Source organism: Ranitomeya variabilis, chromosome 1, assembly GCF_051348905.1.
Source record: "Ranitomeya variabilis isolate aRanVar5 chromosome 1, aRanVar5.hap1, whole genome shotgun sequence".
Classification (NCBI taxonomy): domain Eukaryota; kingdom Metazoa; phylum Chordata; class Amphibia; order Anura; family Dendrobatidae; genus Ranitomeya; species Ranitomeya variabilis.
Window position 1 is genome coordinate 757468219 of NC_135232.1, and position 20384 is coordinate 757488602.

The 20384-nt window shown below is 43.2% G+C and overlaps 1 protein-coding gene across 1 annotated transcript in view; it reads right to left on the reverse strand.

The window, feature by feature from the left end:
- STK11 (serine/threonine kinase 11) overlaps positions 1 to 20384 on the reverse strand; it is a 132697-nt gene that overhangs the window by 85428 nt on the left and 26885 nt on the right. The gene's annotated exons all lie outside the window — the stretch shown is intronic.

A 20384-nucleotide genomic window follows, 5' to 3' on the forward strand; every position in this document is an offset into this window, starting at 1 on the left:
TTGTGGCCTGGGTTCTCTCCAGACCCCAGAGCATAAGTGTAAAAAAATCCTTCATCTCACCACTCACTTCTCCGTTTTTGTCACTCGTCCCAGTCGCATATTCAGATTGCCACCGCTCACATTAGACCAGGACTTCCCTCCATGCCACCGCTCACATTAGACCAGGACTTCCCTCCATGCCACCGCTCACATTAGACCAGGACTTCCCTCCATGCCACCGCTCACATTAGACCAGGACTTCCCTCCATGCCACCGCTCACATTAGACCAGGACTTCCCTCCATGCCACCGCTCACATTAGACCAGGACTTCCCTCCATGCCACCGCTCACATTAGACCAGGACTTCCCTCCATGCCACCGCTCACATTAGACCAGGACTTCCCTCCATGCCACCGCTCACATTAGACCAGGACTTCCCTCCATGCCACCGCTCACATTAGACCAGGACTTCCCTCCATGCCACCGCTCACATTAGACCAGGACTTCCCTCCATGCCACCGCTCACATTAGACCAGGACTTCCCTCCATGCCACTGCTCACATTAGACCAGGGACTTCCCTCCATGCCACCGCTCACATTAGACCAGGACTTCCCTCCATGTTTGTCTAAGTCATAAGGGGTTCTGCACAAATGCCAGCAAAGGTCACGGAGCAGAATCCTCTCGGGTCTAATCAAACGCATAAGTCTAGACCCAGTGAGAGGCGCAGGAATATCAGCGGCAACGATCCAAACATGGGGTGTGGAACAAAAAGGGGCGGGAAAGGCTAGCGGTAAAGGGAGTAAAAGAAGTCTTGTTGTGTTAAACATTTGGATGGCGTTTTAAGATTCAATTTACGGCTTTGCGTAATAAAGTTTACAGATTTCGCTGAATACACACAACAGCAAATTACAAAAAAAACAAAAAAAAAACAACACCATTTTGGCAAATGTGGATTTACAATTTGAGTAGCAATCAATTACACTTGAATTTATTCGCTCACATTAAGGGCTCATACTCACTTGCGAGAAACTCGGATGAGTCTCGCACGGCAATACCCGGCACTCAGGAGCGGAGCGTGCGGCTGCATGTATTCCTAGGTGGCCAAACGCTCCGATCTGAGTGCCGGGTATTGATGTGCGAGACTCATCCGAGTTTCTCGCAAGTGAGTATGAGCCCTTAGAGCAGTGCTCCCCAACTCCGGTCCTCCAGACCCACCAACAGGTCATGTTTTCAGGATTTCCTTAGTATTGCCCAGGTGATGGAATTCTTGCCTTTCCAGGTGATGCAATTATCACCTGGGAAATACTAAGGAAATCCTGAAAACATGACCTGTTGGTGGGTCTGGAGGACCGGAGTTGGGGAGCACTGCCTTAGAGCGCATGCATGTGCTCTGTGAATACATATATTTGAGTGTGTGCTCTGCGAATACACATGTAGGTGTGTATAATATGAAGGTCGGTATGTTTGTATGTGTATGCGGTGTGTGAATGTAGCATCCTTATTTATTAATATCTGATGCAGACGAGAGTTTATAGGTGTAAAGGAATGAACAGACTGATGCTCATCCATCTTGTGATGCCGGAACAAAATCATCATTCTCAGCAGCACATCGCCCGGTGTAAGCTGCGGATGTGCTGCAGATAACATGATACTGTATGGGGACAGATTGATCTATTAGTGATCGTTCTGTGCCCATCATTCCTCATCAGCCTGGGTAGAGAGGCCGGGAAAAAAGCGCCGAATGGCTTGAATATTGTCTCGCTTGTTTTAACGGCCTGAACTCAATTCATGTAACCTAAAATGTTTTTGTGTATAGGTTCAATATGAGAGCATTTGGGGCCCCTCTTAACTTTTGTGCAAAGCCCTAATTTGTCTAAATGCAGACCTGGATTTATGAGAAACTTTTCCTGTCACTAAATTACGGTACTTGTCTTGGAATAGCAGTGAAAGAGCTGTAGTTTATCTGAGAAATAAACCAGTGCCACAAACCAGCACTTAGCTACAGACTCATCGTAACAAAATGCTCGATCAAAGTGTCATTGTGTCTTCCTGACAGAAGGGTATAAAGGCTCTGTAGAGTAGCTTCACTCTGTGAATCAGGAACGGTTGTATCACAGACTTCACCAATGTCATCTTCTCACAAACATGTGGTCAAAATTGTTGGCACCCCTCGTTCAATGACAGAAAAACCCACAATGGTCACAGAAATAACTTGAATCTGACAAAAGTAATAATAAATAAAAGATCTATGAAAATGAACAAATGAAAGTCAGACATTGCTTTTCAACCATGCTTCCACAGAAATAAAAAAATTAAATAAAACTCATGAAATAGGCCTGGACAGAAATGATGGTGCCCCTGAAAATAATGTGACAAAAGGGACATGTTAAATCACGGTGTGTCCACTAACTAGCATCACAGGTGTCTACAATCTTGGACTCAGTGAGTGGGCCTGTATATATGGCTACAGATACTCACTGTGCTGTTTGGTGACATGGTGTGTATCACACTCAACATGGACCAGAGGAACGAAGGAAAGGGTTGTCTCAGGAGATTAGAAAGAAAATTACAGACAAACATGTTAAAAGGTAAAAGTTATAAGACCATCTCCAAGCAGCTCGATGTTCCTGTGACTACAGTTGCACATATTATTCAGAAATTTAAAGGGAACCTGTCACCCCCTCAGGGCCTAGTAAAATAGCCATCTTCAGCAGCACTAAGGCTGCATTCTGTGAACGTGGCGCTTATGTTTATGATCCCTAGGAATGCTGAAATAATGAGTTTTATAAATTTCCCGCCATACCTCTATTGAGTCAGGAAGGTATGTTTTCTCCCCTGATTCAACCACCTCGCAGCCGTCCATCATTCCCCTCTGGCCACCGCCTCCTCTCTTTCTCGTGACGTCACCAGCGCCTGCGCTCTGCAATCAGCTCTCGGGCATGCGCTGTTCATCAGGTGATGTAAGGATATCGCGTGTAGCGGAGGCCCCAGATCCCGCCCCGCAGTGTGTTCTGATGTATTCACACTGCGGGGCTGGGAATCTGGCACCTGCGCAGTGAGGATCTCTGCGCCTGTCCCCATCTCCCTCCGCCTCTTTCCTCCAGAGATCCTCACTGTGCAGACAAGAGACAACTGGAGCAGTTTGCTCTTGAGGAGTGGGCCAAAATATCTGTTGAGAGGTGCAGAAGTCTCATTGACAGTTCCAGGAATCGTTTGATTGCAGTGATTGCCGCAAAAGGTTGTGCAACAAAATATTAAAAATCTTAAGTTAAGGGTACCATCATTTCTGTCCATGACTATTTCATGAGTTATATTTTTTTTTTATTCTGTGGAAGCATGGTTGAAAAGCAATGTCTGACTTTCATTTGTTCATTTTCATAGATTTTTTTTTAATTTATTATTACTTTTGTCAGATTCAAGTTATTTCTGTGAGCACAGTGGGTTTTTCTGCCATTAAACGAGGGGTACCAACAATTTTGACCATGTGAGTACTTCTAAATCTAATGTCATCTTGTCACGTTAGATGACAACTTTACCTGTATATCACCGGGTAAGTACCTACCTAACAGTGGCAGATTAGGATTCTGTCTGAACTACTATCAATCTAAAAATATGGTAAACCATGAAATTAAAAAAAAAAAAAAAAAAACTTTTAATAAGACTGAAGTAATCAGCTTGCACAAAGATCTACACACAAAAAGTAATACACTGCAAGGACAATGAGGGATAAGGTCAATGGAAGCACTTTCCACAAGTCTGTGTATAAGACTTTCCCTTATTGAATACAGAAAAGTGGCGCAGAACGGCTCAGACTGGGCAAGTCCCATACAAACACAGTTTGAATGCAGTACACAGATCTTTGAGCAGCAGATGAAAGGAGTTTCAAAAGGAGCTTGTACTTTGCATTGAAACAACACTACATCATAGTGTTTACAGAGAACGTAGCAAAAAAAAATAAAAAAATTTAGTAGGTTACACAAATGTATAAAATGTGAAAGGGCTGATCAACAATTGTTTTGTGTGTGTAAATACATAGACCGTATCTATCTCCACTATCTTACAGTTTCACCCTTTCTGCAGCACATAAAGAGAAACTTGAAAAGGAAAAACTTCCACTCCCCAGAACAATTTTTTGTTGACAGTCATATAGGGGCTTGTTTTTAGGTGCAACAAATTGTATATTTTAATGAAAACATCCATTTTACTACACACTAAACTGAAAAAAAAATCCAAGTTGGATACAATGGTGAAAAAAATAAAAATAAATTAAATTTAATGATTTTTGGAATTTGTTTACAGTATTCAGTGTATGGTAAAAAAAAAAAAAAAAAATACAGCATGTTTCTCTAGATTAGCACTTACAGAGATATCAAACTATAATAGTTTTTATCATCATTAATACATTATATTATTATTATTACTATGGGAAAAAATCCAAAAGTTGTGGAAAAAATAAATAGGTCTGCAGCAGTTTTCCCGAGATTCGCAACGTTTGTATTTTTCAGTCTACGGAGCGGTGTGAAGGCTTGATTTCTGTGTAGCGATCGGATCATTTTACTGATAACAATTTGGGATACATATAATATTTTAATTGCATTTTTTCCAGGTATATGTAATAGCTGAAAAAACACAATTCTGACATCTTGACAGCATTCATTGTATTGTTTAATTTATTTTTTAATTATACAGACTTTTATGGACACTTTGATGGCAAATGTTTATTTATTTATTGTTTTAGTTGGGAATATTCAAATTTTTTTTTTCAGTCTCTGGTTATCAAGTCTGTGTGTAGTCTCAGCCTGAGGCTACATTCACTCTGATCAATGGTAATCAATGGCGCTGTTCAGAGCTGTAGCATGCGCTAATCTAGTCTGTTCGGTATCTTGTATGAAATTACAGATACATGAACTATATTTGGTCTTGCACACGGAATGAATTGCACACGGACTGGATATGGATGACAAAAGAGATGACAAATTGACCATTTTTTCGGGCTGAAAACTGGACGATTTATTTATTTTTGACACTAGCGTGAACTTAGCCTGAGTGCTACCATACGAGAGAAACAGACTGATTTGTTCTCATGTTGTCATCCTAATCGGATTTTTTTTTTTTTGTAATTCAAAAACTCTTGGCAATGTATCAGTTAAAACCAGATGAAATTCGGCTAGAACGCTGAAGTACAACGTCTGTCATCTGTTTTATAAGGATCTCAATGTCCAACTCTGATCCACAAAACTAATTAGAATAGGAAATGGAGTCTCTCAAACTGGAGACCCGGATTCATCTTAAAAGTGACGTGTGTATGACTCAATGATACTGTATGGGTCAGTGAGCTGTCATAGGGAAAATGGAACAGGACTTGTAACGCGGTTGTGCCATCCTAGGAGGAAAAGCACGTTCTGACCTCTTTGTGTGTGTTACCAAAAAATTGATTACAAGGGCAAATCTGAACTAGCATTGAACCATCCTACAGTGGGGAAAACAAGTATTTGATACACTGACGATTTTGCAAGTTTTCCCACCTACAAAGAATGGAGTGTAATTTATTTCGTAGGTACACTTCAACTGTGAGAGACAGAATCTAAAAATAAAAAAACTGAAAATCAAATTGTATGATTTTTACATAAAATTGCATTTTATTGCATGAAATAAGTAGTTGATCACCTACCAACCATAAAGAATTCTGGCTCTCGCAGACCTGTTAGTTTATCTTTAAGAAGCCTCCTAGTCTGCTCGCATTACCTGTATTAACCCCTTTACCCCTGAAGGTGGTTTGCACGTTAATGACCAGGCCAATTTTACAATTCTGACCACTGTCACTTTATGAGGTAATAACTGTGGAACGCTTCAACAGATCACGGTGATTCTGAGACTGTTTCTTTGAGACATGTTGTACTTCATGATAGTAATAACATTTCTTCAGTATGACTTGCGCTTATTTGTGAAAAAAAAAAAAATGGAAATTTGGTGAAAATTTTTCAATTTTCTAACTTTGAATTTTCATGACCTTAAATCACACAAAATAGCTAATTTTTATAAGCGTATATCTGTTATCACAATATATTAGTATTTAAATATGGTGCACATTGTATCTATGTATGTATATAATTTTTGTTTGTATGTGACCCATTTTCAGGGGATAGGTTCCATAGGCAAACATCATAGGCTATGTAATGGTTTATGTCATCATACAATATCTCAGTATTTATGTCAGACCGGATTGTTTTTTGTACTCTCCCTTACCATGTTGCTGTGTTAGAGGGACGCTTTATAGTTTTGCCGTAGAAGTGCCATAAACTCTATGTAGGCACAGTTCCCTAAATAAAGATGGCGGCCGGGACACTTTCTAGCGCCTTTAGTGCGCATGTCCACGACCCAGGCATCACCGCACATCATATTGGGCGTCTTCTAGCAAGGATTGTGGGTAAATGACGTCACTGGGGATTTCCCCTTACCCGCAGCCCTATGCCGACGCCGGATGTGATGGAATAGCGGCGCCTGGAGTGTCGCACGCATGCGCCATCATCTAACAAGGCGGGGAGGATGATATAAAAACTGGGTATTCAGACAGTTGGATCATGCTGCCCCCCGAGGAAGCCGAGGGCGAAACGCGCGTTGGGGCGCGTGTGCCTGCACGTGGTTAGAAGCATGGGTAAGATTTTTTGATGGGAACACTGTTTTTTTTTGTGGGATACTGTGATGCTCGCTTGTTGATTGAGTCTGATGGAATGTGATCATTAACCCTATTATATATTGGACAAGTGAGGAATTCACAACCATTATGGTACTTTATGCACTAAGCACTTTAGCTGTTCATTTATTGGTTGTGGTTAATCCGGTACCCTCCATCTAAATACCCATGCTGCTGCACATTTTAGTGGGTGCACCTTTTCTCCTTATCAAACTTGCTCTGGTTGTGTTAAAACGTAATTATTGATTGTCATAAATTGACCTGGCACTGTTCTTGTGTATTTGTAATCAATTAATAATAATAAAGGTATTTTTTACTTCTACCTAGTGTGATTGTATGCTTCAATGTTGTGTTTGAAAAAAAAAAAGCTAATAAGTAACATTTCCCACATGTCTACTTTACATCAGCACAATTTTGGAACCAAATTATAATGGTTAAAAGTTGATCAGTGATTTTTCATTTTTTCCAACAAAATTTACAAACCCATTTTTTAAGGGACCACATCATCACATTGAAGTGATTTTGAGGGGCCTATATGACAGAAAATATCCAAAAGTGACACCATTCTAAAAACTGCACCCCTCAAGGTGCTCAAAACCACATTCAAGAAGGTTATTAACCCTTCAGGTGCTTCACAGGAATTTTTGGTGATACCAAATATGTAAACACAAATATTTCCCAAATTAGGTGTCAATCACGTTAGAAAATAAATTAAACTCAGAAGGATCAACTATCACAAAAATCCTCAGAAAGGGCAGAGACAGACTGCCGTATTTCTCGTGCGATAATTGCATCGCACTGCACGGACTGGCCGGCACCTCTCCTGACCCGAGCATGACAGCAGAATTATGGATTACTTTGCAGCTGTCAAGCTCAGGGTACGAGAGCCACAGCCAGTACGAGGATTATTATGCGATTCTCGCACGAGAAATACGGCAGTCTGTCTTTGCCCTAAGAATGAGAAAAGGAAGAAGAGGTCAGAGTATATTTAATCCAACATTTCAAATTTATTAAGTTATTTACACATTAAAATATACCAAATCAGAGTAGCACTAAGAAAGCAGGAAAAAATAGGGGATATTTAACCTGAGCATAGCTAGGACACCAAAATATAAAAATTAATAGGAAAAAACTAATTTTGAAAAAATGATATCAGAGAAAAAGTGAAGCACCACTGGAATCTTAGAGTAATCCAAGAAATGTGTTTATACTCCAATTGTCCTCTAGGAGGTATCATAATCTAGGGAGACGGAACTTTTAGGCTGTGTGCACATGTAACACCCCAGGTAACCGGTTGTTACAGTGGCATTGCTTTCCTCACAGGGAGAGTGATGTCACGCTTGGAAGCAGGGAAGGATCCATTTATCATCAGGTAATCAGCACATACAACACCATTCTGACTCCAGGCCAGAAGGGGGAGCTCTACACCCGACTTCAGGGGAGCTGCTCTCTCTGGTCGGGAGGAGGAGTCAGTTGCTAGGCAGTTAGTTGGGGAGAGTTAGTCAGTTGGTGAGAGGAGAGCGACGCGTGAGGAAGGAAAGCTAGAGCCGGGCAGACGAGTGATTCTGCAGCTCCTGGGAAGGAAAGACAGAGCAGAGCAACTGATAAAGGGACTGAAAGGGAAAAGAGGCAAAGGCGCAGTTACACCACAGCGCTAGAGGGAAGGCTTCAAACCCCACCTGGTAACGGGGAAATCCCAACTTGCTTGCAAGCCAGCCGGGCCACCACCAGCACCTGTGATCCGGTACCCTGGACTGTGGCTGTCTGAATTGCTTCAGTAAAGAGGTAAAGAGACTGCAACCTTGTGTCCTCTGTTTCTTATTACACCAACTCCAAAGACATCTCTAAAGACTATCCCTTTAACATGGGCGCACAGGGTCACGGACCGGGTCGCCAAGACACGTCACTTTAAGTAACGGACCCGGTACCAAGTACCCCACGGCCCCGACGGGCGACACACACGTTCAGGATTTTTCGTGGTTTTTCGCTATAAAAACGCGATAAAACCGTCAAAAAATGCACACATTAAGCATCCTATTAGAATGCAATTTGCAATTTTTGTGCACTTGTTTTTCTTTTCCGTTTTTGTAAAAAAAAAAAAAAAAAAAAAAAGAATTTAAATAAAAAAAATCAAGATGTTCTCACCTTCCGGCGGCCCTGGCAACCTTCCCGATCCTCGCGATGATTCCGTTCCAATGCGGCAATAGGCTGCATAGGCAGCATCAATAATAAAAAGTTGGTCACACTTGTCAAACACTATGTTTGACAAGTGTGACCAACCTGTCAATCAGTTTTCCAAGTGATGCTACAGATCACTTGGAGAACGCTAGCATTCTGCAAGCTAATTACGCTTGTAAAACGCTAGTGTTTAGCGGGAAAATGCATGCCAATTTCGCATGCGTTTTACCAGCGGCACAGTTGCGGAATTGCCGCGGAAATTTCCGCGGAAATTCCGTACGTGTGCACATAGCCTTAGGGTATGTGCATATGTTGCAGATTTGCCCGCAGAATACGCAGGTAAAAATCCATGCGTTTTTGATGCGGATTTGTATGTGTTTTTGTAACCTAAATAAAGATCTATTATTTAAAAAAAAAAAAAAAGAAATGTGATTTCTTTGTCCAACCTCTTATTTTAACCCCTTAGTGACAGAGCCAATTTGGTACTTAATGACCAGGCCAATTTTTACAATTCTGACCAGTGTCACTTTAAGAGGTTATAACTCTGGAACGCTTTATCGGATCCCGCTGATTCTGAGATTGTTTTTTCGTGACATGTTGTACTTCAAGTTAGTGGTAACATTTCTTCGATATTACTTGCAATTATTTATGAAAAAAACGGAAATATGGCGAAAATTTTTAAAATTTTGCAATTTTCAAACTTTGTATTTTTATGCCCTTAAATCAGAGATATGTCACAAAAAATAGTTAATAAATAACATTTCTCACATGTCTACTTTACATCAGCACAATTTTGGAAACAATTTTTTTTTTTTGTTAGGGAGTTATAAGGGTTAAAAGTTGACCAGCAATTTCTCATTTTTACAACACCATGTTTTTTTTAGGGACCACATCACCTTTGAAGTGATTTTGAGGGGTCTATATGATAGAAAATAACCAAGTGTGACACCATTCTAAAAACTGCACCCCTCAAGCTGCTCAAAACCACATTCAAGAAGTTTATTAACCCTTTACGTACTTCACAGGAACTAAAACAATGTGGAAGAAAAAAATGAACATTTAACTTTTTTTTGCAAACATTTTACTTCAGAAACATTTTTTTTAATTTTCACAAGTGTAAAAACAGAAATTTAACCACAAATTTTGTTGTGCAATTTTTCCTGAGTACGCCGATACCCCATATGTGGAGGTAAACCACTGTTTGGGCGCACCGCAGAGCTTGGAAGTGAAGGAGCACCGTTTGACTGTTTCAATGCAGAATTGGCTGGAATTGAGATCGGACGCCATGTCGCGTTTGGAGAGCCCCTAATGTGCCTAAACAGTGGAAACCCCCCACAAGTGACACCATTTTGGAAACTAGACCCCCCAAGGAACTTATCTAGATGTGTGGTGAGCACTTTGAACCCCCAAGTGCTTCACAGAAGTTTATAACGTAGAGCCGTGAAAATAAAAAATCGCATTTGTTTTCACAAAAATGATTTTTTCGCCCACAAATTCTTATTTTCACAAGGGTAACAGGAGAAATTAGACCACAAAAGTTGTTGTGCAATTTCTCCTGAGTACGTCAATACCCCATATATGGGGGTAAACCACTGTTTGGGCGCACCGCAGAGCTTGGAAGAGAAGGAGTGTTGTTTTACTTTTTCAATGTAGAATTGGCTGGAATTGAGATCGGACGCCATGTCACGTTTGGAGAGCCGCTGATGTGCCTAAACAGTAGAGACCCCCCACATATGACACCATTTTGGAAACTAGACCCCTTAAGGAACTTATCTAGATGTGTGGTGAGCACTTTAAACCCCCAGGTGCTTCACAGAAGTTTATAACGTAGAGCCGTGAAAATAAAAAAAAAAAAAAAAAATAAAATCGCATTTTTTCTACAAAAATGATCTTTTTGCCTCCAAATTTTTATTTTACCAAGGGTAACAGGAGAAAATGGACCCCAGAAGTTGTTGTACAATTTGTCTTGAGTACGCCGACACCCCATATGTGGGGGTAAACCACTGTTTGGGCGCATGGCTGAGCTCGGAAGCAAAGGAGCGCCATTTGACTTTTCAATGCAAAATTGACTGGAATTGAGATCGGACGCCATGTCGCGCTTGGAGAGCCCCTGATGTGCCTAAACAGTAGAAACCCCCCAAAAGTGACCCCATTTTGGAAACTAGACCCCCCATGGAACTTATCTAGATGTGTAGTGAGAACTTTGAATGCCCAAGTGCATCACAGAAGTTTATAATGCAGAGTCGTGAAAATAAAAAATATATATTTTTTAACAATAAAGATTTTTTAGCCCCCAAGTTTTTATTTTCACAAGGGTAACAAGAGAAATTGGACCCCAAAAGTTGTTGTCCAATTTGTCCTGAGTATGCTGGTACCCCATATGTGGGAGTAAACCACTGTTTGGGCGCACGGCAGAGCTCGGAAGGGAAGGAGCGCCATTTTGGAATGCAGACTTTGATAGAATTGTCTGCGGGCGTTATGTTGCGTTTGCAGACCCCTAATGTACCTAAACAGTAGAAACCCCCAACAAGTGACCCCATTTTGGAAAATAGACCCCCCAAGGAACTTATCTAGATATGTGGTGAGAACTTTGAATGCCCAAGTGCTTCACAGAAGTTTATAATGCAGAGTAGTGAAAATAAAAAAAGATTTTTTTTTCCAACAAAAAAGATTTTTAGCCCCCAAGTTTTTATTTTCACAAGGGTAACAGGAGAAATTGGACCCCAAAAGTTGTTGTCCAATTCATCCCAAGTACGCTGATGCCCCATATGTGGGGGTAAACCACTGTTTGGGCGCACGGCAGAGCTCAGAAGGGAGGGAGTACCATTTGACTTTTTTAGCGCAAAATTGGCTGTCGTGTTTGGAGACCCCCTGATGTACCTAAACAGTGGAAACCCCCAAATTATAACTCCAACCCTAACTCCAACACACCCCTAACCCTAATCTCAACCCGATCCATAATCCTAATCACAACCCTAACGATGATCACAACCATAACCCCAAAACAGCCCTAATCTCAACCCTAACCATAACCCTAATCAAAACCCTAAATCCAACACACCCCTAACCCTAATCTCAACCCTAACCCCAAACGTAACACTAATCCCAACCCTAATCCAAACCCTAACCCTAATCCCAACCCTAACCATAACTTTAGCCCCCGTCGTCACAAAAAAAGTTCAATGTAACCTTTTTTTTGTACCGTCGCGTCCGCCATTTCCGCGCATGCGTGGCCGTAACTCTGCCCCCTCCTCCCCAGGACATAGACTGGGCAGCGGATGCGTTGAAAAACTGCATCCGCTGCTCACGTTGTGCACAATTTTCACAACGTGCGTCGGTACGTCGGGCCGACGCATTGCGACCGCCCCGTACCGACGCAAGTGTGAAAGAAGCCTAAGGCTACTTTCACACTAGTGTCGTACTCGGCCCATCGCAGTGTGTCGGGCCGACGTACCGACGCTAGCGTTGCAAGCGCCGCACAACGGGTGCAGCGGATGCTGTTTTTTCAACGCATCCGCTGCCCCATTGTGAGGTGCGGGGAGGCGGGGGCGGAGTTCCGGCCACGCATGCGCGGTCGGAAATGGCGGACACGTCGCACAAAAAAGTTACATGTAGTTTTTTCTGTGTCGACGGTCCGCCAAAGCACGACGCATCCGTCGCACGACGGATGCGACATGTGGCAATCCGTCGCAATGCGTCGCTAATGCAAGCCAATGGAGAAAAAACGCATCCTGCAAGCACTTTTGCAGGATGCGTTTTTTCTCCAACGACGCATTGCGACGGAAGCCAAAAAACGCTAGTGTGAAAGTAGCCTAACCCTAACCCTAACTCTAACCCTAACTCTAACCCTAACCCTAATTTTAGCCCCAACTCGTCTTCTCCTGCCGGCCGGCAGATGGCAGCAGATGGCGGGCGTACTGCGCATGCGCCCGCCATGATGAAAAAGCCGGCTGGCAGGAGAAGACAGAAGAGGACCCAGGGACACCGGGTGAGTATGTTAGGGTCCCCGAATCCCCCTATTTCTCTGTCCTCTGATGTGCGATCACATCAGAGGACAGAGAAATAACTGATGGCTTTTTTTTTTTTTTTTTTTTTTGGCGGTCGCCGGTAAACTGTTAATTACCGGCGATCGCAAAGCAGGGGTCGGTGCAAACCGACCCCGATCATGTTCTTTGGGGTCTCGGCTACCCCCGGCAGCCGAGACCCCAAAGATCTTCCGGTTGCCGGGCGGCGGGCGTACTGCGCGTGCGCCCGCCATTTTTTCCCGGAAACAAGATGGCGGCGCCCATCGGGAGCCACGAGGAGCACCGGGGGAGGTAGGTAAGTATCGGGGGCTATTGGGGGCCATCGGGGACCACATTTCTCTGTCCTCCGATGTGCGATCACATCGGAGGACAGAGAAATTAAACGGCAAATCGCGTTTTGTTTTTTTTTTGTTGCGACCGCCGGTAAACGGTTAATTACCGGCGATCGCAACTCGGGGGTCGGTAAAAACCTCCCGAATCATGTTCTCTGGGGTCTCGGCTACCCTCGGCAACCGAGACCCCAGAGAAAATCCGACTCTGGGGGGCGCTATTCACTTTTTCCACAGCGCCGTTAATTAACGGCGCTGTGGTTTAAGTACCCTTAGCGGCCGCCGTTAAAAGGCGTATCGGCGGTCGTTAAGGGGTTAAATACTCCATGGAAGAATTGTGTTTACACACATATACAGACAGACATAGATAGATAAAATGGTACATTTAGGCTATGTGCACACGTTCCGGATTTTTCGTGTTTTTTTCGGTGGCTTTCCGCTGCAAAAACACTTAAAAAACGCTTTCATTAAGCATCACATCATTTTTAATGTATTCCGCAATTTTTGTGCAATTTTTTCCGTGATAAAAACGCATCATGGAAAAAACGCAGCATGTTCATTAATTTTGCGGATTTCCCCCTATAATATTGCATTGGGAAGCTCCGGAAAAACCGCGAAAAATCTGCAAAAACTGCAAGAAAAACGAGCGCGGACTTCCTACAAAAGTAGTCTGGATTTGCTCAGGAAAGTTCTGCACACTTTCCTGAACGTGGGCACATAGCCTTAGGCTACGTGCCCACGTTGCAGAATAGAAGCAGAATTTTCCTTATCAAAACCGCACACCCTTGCCGGTGATAACGCATGCGGATTTTGATACGTTTATGTCGCGTTTTTCATGCCTTTCCCCCCCCCCCCCCCCAAGTGCTTTCCTATACCACTATTGCGGTGGAATCACCGCAATTCTGTAAAATTAATGAACATGCTGCATATTTTACCGCGATGCGATTCCGGTGCGGAAAAATACACAGCATGGGCACAGCAATTGAGGAATGCAATTAAAATTATTGGGATGCGTTTAAGCGTTTCCGCAGCGGAAAAACGCAGTGGAAACACTTTAAAAACGCAACATAGGCACACAGCCAAATAGTTAAAGACACACACACACACACAAAATCTGCACGCAATATCTTTAATTTAAAAAAAAAAAAAAAAAAGGCTCCCGCGCAATTTTCTGAGCCAGAGAGGGAAAGCAGATGGCTGGGGGCCAATATTTCAAGCATGGGAAGGGGTTAATACCCATGGAGCTTCCCAGGCTATGAAGATCAGCCCGCAGCTGTATATTTAGCCTTTACTGGCTAATAAGGCCCCCCCCCCCCAAAAAAAAAAAAAAAAAACGTGGGGTCCCCCTATAATTTATAGCCATAAAGGCTACACAGAGAGCTGGATATTGGCCCCCCCCCTACAAGTACCAGCCCCCAGCCACCCCAGAAATGGTACCAATTCCGGCACTTAGCCTCTTCTCTTCCCACTGCCCTGTAGCAGTGGCATATGGGGTAATAAGGGTTTAATGTCACCTTTGATTGTAAGGCGACATTAAGAATGGTTAATAATGGAGAGGCGTCAATAAGACGCCTATCCATTATTAATCCTATAGTTAATGGGTTGAAAAAAAAGACAGCAGAAAAAAAGTATTTTAATGAAATAAAGCACTACACATTTTTCCATAATTTTTATTCCACGCCTAATCCAATCTAAGCCATCGATCACCCATACAAAAAACAAACAAAAAACAAACACAAACACTCCCTGTTCCGACGCAGTCCCTCTGCTGATGTGACAGATCTACAAGGGCGATCGTCGTGGGACAATCGTTATTAGTTGGATTACGTCGGACACAGGGAGTATATTGTTTGTTTATAATTTTAATTTTATTTGCAGATGATCAATGGCTTCGGGGATTAGGTGTATATTGTAGGTATGTACTATATGTGTACTGTATGTGTGTGTTTTTTTTTTTTTTTTTTTAACATTCAAAACTTAAGCCGGATGATGGGACTACTTTCCCATCATTGGCTAATGGTGTCACTGTAGCAGGCATAGCCGGATGGGACTAGTAGTTCCATCGGACGATGCCTGCCTACACACAGAGACACACAGCACCGAACACACCCGCACACAGAAACAGATTCACGCAGACACCGGCACACGCACACATACACGCAGACCCCCGCACACACATACACGTAAATAGCTCAGCCCACACACTTCCCTCCTCCCGATCTGTAGCGTTTCTCGCAGGTACAACCACAGCAAATCTGCAGATCTTTTTTTCATCTGCGGTTTTGCTGTGGATGTGCCTGACTCAATGGAAGTCTATGGGTGCAGAAACGCTGCAGATCCGCAAAAAAAAAACCTGACATGCTATGGAAAAAAACGCTGCGTTTCTGCGCAGATTTCTCCGCAGTATGTGCACAACAAATCTCCATTTCCCATAGATTAACATTGGCTGTGCACTACACTGCGGATTTGATGTGAATCCATGCGGCTAAAAATGCTGCGGATCCGCATCTAAATCTGCAACGTGTGCACATGTGCCTGGCTATAACTCACATGGTAATGGAGAGGTTGACCCCAGCCTGCCCCCCCTACACGCATTTTGCAGTGCCTTCATCAGGAGACATTTTTTTTGTGATAGTTGATACCAAATATGTATACTTTTATTGTCTATATTTTGTTAATCAAATAGTTATTTATAGATGAAATTTCTTTAGATTTTTTTATTACTTTTTATTTTAAAAAACATTTTTACAATTATTATTATTAAAAAAAAAAAAAAAGTTTAACTTTTTTTTTTTACTTTGTCCCACAATGGGACTATCATTTTTCGCAGGCTGATCGCTTGTAAAGCATGGAGATGCAGCAGCATCCCTATGCTTTGCAAACTGTCAGCTCTGCACTGACAGAGAAAATTGCTGATCATGCACTGGTGACCTGGATGTCGTCATGACGACATTGTGTCACCATGGCAACTTCAGGGCTGTGGGTCTCCGATCCAAAGGCAGAGGGGGGCCTCTGCCGGCTCCCAAAATGCTGCAATTGCATTCGATCACAGCATTTTGGGTGTTAAAGTGCCAGGAGTGGTGCATGACCGCTCCTGGCACTTAGTGCCAGGTGTCAGCTGTCAGAACCAGCTGACACCCAGCGGCAATAATGACGTAATAATCCGTCCTGGTCAAATAGGCCCAGGGCACATAGACAGATAATTATGTCAGAAAGGGGTTAACAGTACCTGTTTAAACGTGTTACCTGTATTAAATACACATGTCCACACACTCAATCACACTTCAACCTCTCCACCATGGCCAAGACCAAAGAGCTGTCTAAGGACACCAGGGACAAAATTGTAGACCTGCACAAGGCTGAGATGGGCTTCAGGACAACAGGCAAGCAGCTTGGTGAGAAGGTAACAACTCTTGGCACAATTATTCGAAAATGGAAGAAACACAAGATGATTGTCAATCGTCCTTGGTCTGGGGCTACATGCATGATCTCGCCTTGTGGGGTAAAGGAGGATTCTGAGGAAGGTCAAAAATCAGCTCAGAACTACACTATAGGACCTGGTCAAGGACCTGAAGAGAGTCGAGACCGAAGTCTCAAAGATTACCGTTAGTAACACACTACGCTGTCATGTATTAAAATGCTGCAGGGCACTAAAGGTCCTGCTGCTCATGCCAGCAAATGTCCAAGCTCGTTTAAAGTTCACCAATGACCATCTGGACGATGCAGAGGAGGCATGGGAGAAGGTCATGTAGTCAGATGAGACCAAAATAGAACCTTTTGGTATCAACTTCACTCTCCGTGTTTGAGAGGAAGAAGAAAGATGAGAACAACCCCAAGAACACCATCTCAATGGTGAAGAATGGTGGGGGAAACATCATACTTTGGGGGTACTTTTCGGCAAAGGGGACAGGAGAACTGCACCGTACTGAAGGGAAGATGGATGTATTGCAAGATTTTGGCCAATAACCTCCTTCCCTCAGTAACAGCATTGAAGATGGGTTGTGGCATGGGTCTTCCAGCATGACAATGACCCGAAACACACAACCAGGAGTCCTTAAGTGGCCTAGCCAGTCTCCAGACCTAAACCCAATAGAAAATCTTTGGAGGGAGTTGAAACTCACTGTTGCCCAGTGACAGCCCTGAAAAGATCTGGAGAAGATCTGTATGGAGGAGAGGGCCAAAATCCCTGCTATAGTGTGCACAAACTTTGTCAAGAAATTACAGGAAATGTCTGACTTCTGTAATTGCAAACAAAGGTTTCTGTAGCAAATATCAAGTTCTGCTTTTCTATTGTATCAAAAAAATCTCACACAATAAAATGCAAATTAATTATGTAAAAATCATAAAATAAAACCCAGAAAATTACATTAATAGATTCTGTCTCTCACAGGTGAAGTGTACCTATGATAACAATTACAGACCTCTCCATTCTTTGTAGTTGGGAAAACTTGCAAAATCATCAGTGTATCAAATACTTATGTTCCCCACTGTATCTTCATTAAAATGTAACTGATCAATATGTTATGCACCACTAAAGTCAGAAGATTACAATATAACACACTTATAAAGCAGCCCAAATAACACAAATTTTATCTTTATTGATATAGCCACATAATAAATACAATAGGTGATCACTTATCTCTTCAAAACAAAAGACAAAAAAACAAAACAAAATTAAAAACCAAGAAATCCCTGAGCCAAAAAGTATTAATCATTAAATGATGAAACGGGAAATATACATAGGCCGGAGAGAGACACTAGTTTATCATATCCGATGCAACAGCAGTTATGCAAATGACATTCAGCTCCTGCTATGCTGCAAGTGTGATCCGAGTGTCAGTGCTCTGTGCTCCTATTCTCTCTCATCAGAGAATCGCAGCACAGGTGTGGAGGAGACAGAGAAATTAATTTCTCCCTCTCCTCCATTGCCGGCGTCCGCAGGAATCGCACTGCACTTGGGTGATATCATAGTGCAATGCAATGTTTAACCCGCAACCGTAGACTTATATGGGTGCATGCAATCCTATTCTCAGATGTAATCGCAGTATGCTGTGATTGTTTTCAAATGCCGAATCGGTATGATGTGAAGTTAACATTCGGCCAAGTGCAATCCGATTTTTGATGGGGGGTGGAAAGAGCAAGTGATGAATTGAAGATGGGGAGAGCAAATGATGATGAATTGTGAATGGGGCAGCAAATAATGATAAATTGAGGGTGGGGACAGTAAATGATGACAGTAATTGAATGTGGGGGAGAGCAGTTGATAATGAATAGAGGGTGGGGGTTGGAGAGAAAAAAACCATGACAATGAATTGGGGTGGAAGGGGCATGTACATATAATTAATCGGGGGAGAAGGAGGTACAGAGTGGGGGGTGTTGCAGTGACTGGTACAGAATTGGGGAAAGAGTACAGGTGCTAATTAATGTACAGTATGTATATTTATTAGGAGGGAATGTGGCTGTTTATAGTTGGTGGGAGCACAGTGGTGGATTACAAATTATATATGGAATGGTGGATTGTATATTAAATATATATTAATGGTGGGTGCACATCTGTATTGAACTGCATAGTGTAAAAGAAATGGGAAAAAGTGAGGAATTTGCTCTGGAAGCAGTGCTCTAGATAACTTATTTTATGCAGAGACTAGTCTTGGCTGGAAGAAGTGATGTCGGTCTGCTCTGGATGAAGAAGAAAAGAAAGGATGAAAGACTCCAACTAGAGAGGTCACCGGTGAGTCAGTGTGTTACCTGTACACTGACACAATACACTATATACAGAGCTTGTGTGTATGATGTCACCAGTGAAGCCTGTATTACCTGTACTCTGACACTACATACAGAGCTCCTGTGTATAATGTCACCAGTGAGCTTGCATTACCAGTATGCTGACACCATATACAGAGGTCCTGTGCAAGATGTAACCAGTGACGCCTGTGTTACCTGTACACTGACACTATATACAGAGTCCCTGTGTACAGTGGGTACGGAAAGTATTCATACCCCTTTACATTTTCACGCTTTGTTTCATTGCAGCCATTAGGTAAATTCAAAAAAGTTCATATTTATCATTAATGTACACTCTGCACCCCATCTTGACTGAAATAAAACCAGAAATATAGAAATTTTTGCAAATGTATTAAAAAAGAAAAACTGAAATATCACATGGTCATAAGTATTCAGACCCTTTGCTCAGACACTCATATTTACCGTATATACTCGAGTATAAGCCGAGATTTTCAGCCCAAATTTTTGGGCTGAAAGTGCCCCCTCGGCTTATACTCGAGTCACGGTCTGTGGCAGGGTCGGCGGGTGAGGGGGAGAGGGCGCTGAGGCATACTCACCTAGTCCCGGCGATCCTGTCACTCCCCCTGCCCGTCCCACGGTCTCCGGGTGCAGCAGCCTCTTCCCCTGAGCAGTCACGTGGGACCGCTCATTAGAGAAATGAATAGGCTGCTCCACCTCCCATAGGGGCGGAGCCGCCTATTCATTTCTCTAATGAAGCGGTGCCGGTGACCGCTGACAGAGGAAGAGGCTGCGGCACCGAACACAGGCAGGGGGAAGGAGCGGGACGCCGGGAGCAGGTAAGTATGTCATATTCACCTGTCCTGGTTCCACACGCCGGGCGCCGATCCATCTTCCCGGCGTCTCTCTCTCCTCACTGACTGCAGGCAGAGGGCGCGATGACGCATATAGTGTGCGCGCCGCCCTCTGCCTGATCAGTCAGTGCAGGGAGACGCCGGGAAGATGGCGCCGAGAAGCTGCAAGCAAGACAGGTGAGTATGTGTTTTATTATTTTTATTGCAGCAGCAGCAGCACAGCTATGGGGCAATAATGGACGGTGCAGAGCACTATATGGCAGAGCTATGGGGCAATGGTGCAGAGCACTGTATGGCACAGCTATGGGGCAATAATGGTGCAGAGCACTATATGGCACAGCTATGGGGCAGTAATGGTGCAGAGCACTATATGGCACAGCTATGGGGCAGTAATGGTGCAGAGCACTGTATGGCACAGCTATGGGGCAATAATGGTGCAGAGCACTATATGGCACAGCTATGGGGCAGTAATGGTGCAGAGCACTATATGGCACAGCTATGGGGCAGTAATGGTGCAGAGCACTGTATGGCACAGCTATGGGGCAATAATGGTGCAGAGCACTATATGGCACAGCTATGGGG